Source organism: Oratosquilla oratoria, chromosome 11, assembly GCF_046742065.1.
Source record: "Oratosquilla oratoria isolate Oo_2021 chromosome 11, ASM4674206v1, whole genome shotgun sequence".
Lineage (NCBI taxonomy): Eukaryota > Metazoa > Arthropoda > Malacostraca > Stomatopoda > Squillidae > Oratosquilla > Oratosquilla oratoria.
The window spans coordinates 9,758,284-9,763,283 of NC_134787.1; the positions used below are offsets into that span (position 1 = coordinate 9,758,284).

The 5,000-nt window shown below is 44.4% G+C and overlaps 1 protein-coding gene across 1 annotated transcript in view; it reads left to right on the forward strand.

The window, feature by feature from the left end:
* LOC143029447 (uncharacterized) overlaps window positions 1-5,000 on the forward strand; it is a 229,011-nt gene that overhangs the window by 223,184 nt on the left and 827 nt on the right. The window lies entirely within an intron of this gene.

The window sequence follows — 5,000 nt, forward strand, 5'->3', positions numbered from 1 at the left end:
TCCGTATGATGACTACATCTGGGGTGTGTGACGGTGTTTCCAGATCGATTTTGTGTTGCCATTGTTTAGTGATGGATAATTATTTGAATGCAAATGGGCCAGTATATCTTGGAAAAGTCTTCTCGACTGAGTTGTAGGAATGATTTCTTCCTTGGTAATAGTCACGAAACCTTCCCCATGTTTATATCCCAAGAGAGGAGTTAATTCCTGCAAAAAAAAAAAAATAATAATAATAATAATAATAAGAAGAAGAAGAACGACAGCAAAGTCCAGATGTATGGCAAGTGTATCATAAAGAATTTTGTTGTAATACTTCGTCGTGTCAGGAAAACTCAAAAACAAATAAATAAATAAATAAAATAAAATAAATAAATAAGAAATAAAAGATATAATCAAGATAGTCTGTTGTGTCCAGAGGTTCCAATAAGGTCGAATAAAATCGTGTGGCTTTGGGCATAATAAAATGCAGAAATATGTGAAGTTCATCACCCGCGGTAGTAAAGGGCTCATTGAAATAGCTTTCCTTAGATACTTTGTTAACTCCTTATTTTTCGTAGGTTGCTCCAGGTTGAATAAAACCGCTCAAAAAAAATTGCCCGGCTAGGCAGGGAAAGGTTGAATGAATAACACGTACATTACATTTAGTTCATTCCCACACCTATATTTTCTCCAGGACTCTTTGTTCTTGTTTTACATTTTCTTCGCTTTTTATTTATTTATTTATTTATTTATTTATTTATTTATTTATTTTTTATTATTATTATTTTTTTTTTGCTGGTTTCCATCTACTCTCTACACGCTCTTCTTTTTTTTTATATCCCCTCCCACCTTTTACTTTCTCCTCTTTTCTGCTTTATCTATTTACTCTCTCCCAATTGCATCCTTCTTGTTTTATTTGTTCTCATGTTCCCTCTTTTGTGACCCTTTTTCCCCTTCCACTTACCTTGCCCTTCCCCTCGTTTCTTCTCGTGACCCACTTTCCTGAGACCATTTCCCCTCTTCCATTCTCTCCTTTCGCATTCCCCTTTTTGACTTCCCCTCTTGTGTACTAGCACTTCTCATCTTACCACCCATCCCTCTGTGGCTGAGACTGCTCAGTGCACACTTCCACCATCGGCTCGCGTGCATAATTCATATTTCCACATTAGCGGCCCAGAGGTCTGTCACTCGCCCATGTCCATGATGACTCCAGCGTCGACAGTTCCCTCGGAGTCACTTGATCTCTCTCCTTTCCCTTCCTTACACATAGTCACTCTTCCTTTCCCCTTCACATGGGATAGTCTTTCTTAACACCATGAGTTGAGGCGCCCTTCCTTTTCGCCTTCGTGTGTTCTTGTCCTTCCCTTCGTAGGGCGTAGAATATCTCTCTCCCTCTCCCTCTCCCTTCGCCTCTTTGGTTCTTGTGCGTGCAGTTCCGCTCCTCCTTCCCCATGCAAGCAAAGTCCCTTTCTCTTCTCCAGCACGCGCCTTCTCCCCTCCCTCCCTCCCTTCCTCCCTCCCTCCCTCCCTCCCTCCCTCCTCAGGCACCCTCCCACCCTCCTCTTCACCCTTCCTTTATCCCTCCCGCGGCCGATTCTTAGCCAGGTGCAAGTTCTCGCCCGTCCTGCCTCGCATGCAGACTCGATCTGGACCAAAACACGCAGCCTCGTTCTGCACCAGACACCGTTAATTAACCCTCTCAGTGCCGTGGCGCGGTGGAGAAGCCATTGTTGTGAAAAAGATATATATTTTATCCACTGGACGGGCAGTAACCCAACTTAGGGTCTCAATCAGTGACCCGGGTAAGGCTTGGGACCACTGCCTTTCAACTGAATCAAGTCTCTTGTCTATACCAGCAAAAGATATATACAGTAGTGTGAAACGGTAATGAGAGGGACAACATGTCACTCATCAACGCTTGAGCGTTCAACCTCCACTGAGCTAGAGTCACGCTCCCTCTACCTCCCTCATCTCCTCCATTCCCCTTCCCACGCCCTCTCCCCTCCTCTCTCCCTCCCCAACTCCCTTCCCTTCCCTTTCCTTCCCATTCTCTCTCCCCTCACCTTCTCCCTCCCCTTCTTCCTTCTTTTCCCTTCCTTTCCTCGCCACTTCCCCATCCTCTCCTTATATCTCCCCTTTTCCCCTTTCCCTTCCCGTCCCCTCCCTCTCCCCTCCCTATCGTTTCCCTTTTCTCCTATTTACCCTTCCCCTTCCCATCCCTCTCGTTCCCCTCTCTTTTCCCTCCCCTTCCTATCTTTCCCCCTGTCTCCAATTTACCTTTCCCTTCCCTCCTCTCCCCTCCCCTTCTTTTCTCTCCCCTTTTCCTCCCCTTCCCTCCCTTTTCCCACCTTTTTCCCACCTTCTCTCCCCTCCCTTTCCCCTCACCACTCCTCCCCTCCTCTCGCCCCTCGTTCTCCCCCTTCCCCCTCCCCAACCCCCACAAACAGTCACGTGGTTTCACCCCTTCTTGCTCAAATGACACGCACATATTAAACGTGATCCTTGATGTCAATATTTCTGTGTTGTGTCTACTCCTAACATAGAAAATTGTGTATTGCTGTGATTGTGCGTGTGTTTTTACACGCACGCATGATCCCTCACTTGTATATACTGGAGAGAAAAACCTGTAAGATTGATTGTTTGATTGATTTGTTTATTCACTTATCTATTAATAAAATTATTCTAATTCATTCCTTTATTTAACTTATCTATTTATCTGCTCATTCATTCATTTATCTGTTTATTCATTTATTTATTCTGAGAGTAGATCTTGTGACAATAACGTTCTTATGTTCTGAGTGACATGTTGATTCTTCTTGCATCACGCGACACGGGTCAGCGTTCGATTCCAACATCTACTGGGAACCCGAGTCCGTAGGGCAAAGATGACTTCTTCACCTTTTCATCTGCGTCCGGGATGCTGACGGATGACTCACAATGGTCTGGGATCACGGGCTGGACACGTGATCGACAGCTCTTACAGTATTGATTTAGAGCTCATATACTCTTATCTATAGGTAATATTGTCAATAAGAGCAGTAATGTCTTGTACGGACTAGTGGAAGCTTTCCATGCCCTGATCGGGCCGCATGTTCGGTTCCGCAACATAATAGCCTCAGATGTTGATATGTCTTATTGAGGTTCTTGTACTATGTTTAGGTGATGCTAAATCTGTATTTCATTCATCTTTTTTTTTACCCTAATTTAACAACGGTTCCTACCAAGCTGAATTAAATCGCCTAGAGTGAGTGTAAAAATATTATTGCTCAGAGCAGGTTAATGGAGACGAATAGTGAACGTTCTAGTAAGTTGTGTTCCTCCAGCTAATAAAAATCGCCTGAATGAATTACTTGGAATCGAGATCAGAAGAGGAGAAGGAGGAGGAGGAGGAGGAGGAGGAGGAGGAAGAGTGCACCCTTGATGTTACATAGAATAGAAAAAAATATTTTCTTTAATTACAGTGTATATAACCCTTTCACTCACGATAGGTACAACGTAAATTGATCAATAATCTGGCAGTAGTGAGATTAGGGGAATGAAATTCACCTACTGCAAAGGTTCTCAGTCCTCTTTTCCTTGTAGCCCATACTTTATGTACTGCTGTTGTTTAGATTCCTGGAGATCACTTCAGCCGTGAACAGAATCAGTAGGCATTTTAGTTGTAAAAAATATGCGATTCCAGAAAGGTCCACGGACCAAGTTGAGATTGACTGACCTACTGTGAATAGAGTTGATTGAGAAGGGGATAAGGGGTGTCCGGAGCAACAAGGGTTGAACTTGGAAAATTGCGTGTGTTCTGTAGCAGAGGATTTATGTATTGTAATTTCGCAATTTTTTTTTCTAACTTGGATATTGGTTCCTAGGTTACTTCCTACTCTCGTGGTAAATTTTGATTTGTGTTAGTTAATTCCCTCTTAATCCTAATCCTAATCCTAATCCTCCTCTTCCTCCTCTTCCTCCTCTTCCTCTTCCTCCTTCTTCTTCTCTTCCTCCTCCTATTCCCCCTTCTCCTTCTCTTTCTCCTCCTCTTTCTCCTCCCCTTTCTCCTCCCCCTCCTCCTCTCCCTTCTCCTTCTCTTTCTCCTCCCCCTCCTCCTCTCCCTTCTCCTTCTTTTCCCTCTCCTCCTCTTCCTCTTCCCCCCTTCTCCTTCTCTTCCTCCCCCTCCTCCTCTCCCTTCTCCTTCTCTTCCTTCTCCTCCTCCTCCTCCTCGTCCTCCTCCTCCTCCTTTCTTTTCTGCTGCACCTCTTCCTCCTCCCGTCCTTCTCTTCCTCTTTCATCTCTTCCTTTTTCCTCTCTTCCTCCTCCTGCTCCGCCACATGCTTTTCCTTCTCCTCTTTCTGCTTCCTCGACCTATCTCCTCCTCCTCCTCCTCCTCCTCCTCCTCCTCTTCCTCCTCCTTCTCCTCCTCCTTCTACCACTCTACCTCCTCCACCACCTTCTCATCTTCCTTTTTGCTCTTCCTCTTTTCTCCTCTTTTCACTCTCCACTTTCTTTCTCTTCATCTTCCTCTTCCTTTTTCTCCTTATCTTTTCTCCACCTTTTCCTGTATATTCTGTTTTCTCCTCTTCTCCTCCTCTTCCTCTTCTTCCTCTTCATTTTCCTTTTCTCCTGCATTTCCCCGTCCTCTTTTTCTTCCTTTTCCTCTCTCTCTTCCTTCTCCTCTTCCTCCTCCTCAGCCTCCTCCTCATCATCTTTCTCCTCCTTATCCTTTTCTTCCTCCTCTTCTTCCTCCTCTTCGTCATCTTCCTCTTCCTACGGTTTCCTGCTTCCTCATCCCTGATTCGTTCGTCTTCCGAGTGACATTCTCCTCATCTTGTTCCTTCGCTCCTTTCCCCATCACCAATATCATCTCCCAGCGTCTTTTCTTTTTGCTTAATATGTTCATTTTTTTAGATAATTTTTTCGTCCTCGTTTCATATTAATTAAACCTGTTTCCCACAGCGGTCTTTCCTGATACCGCTCTTCTTTATTTCTTTCTCATTTCTGCATTATTCCACATATCTGCATCACATCGTTCTTGT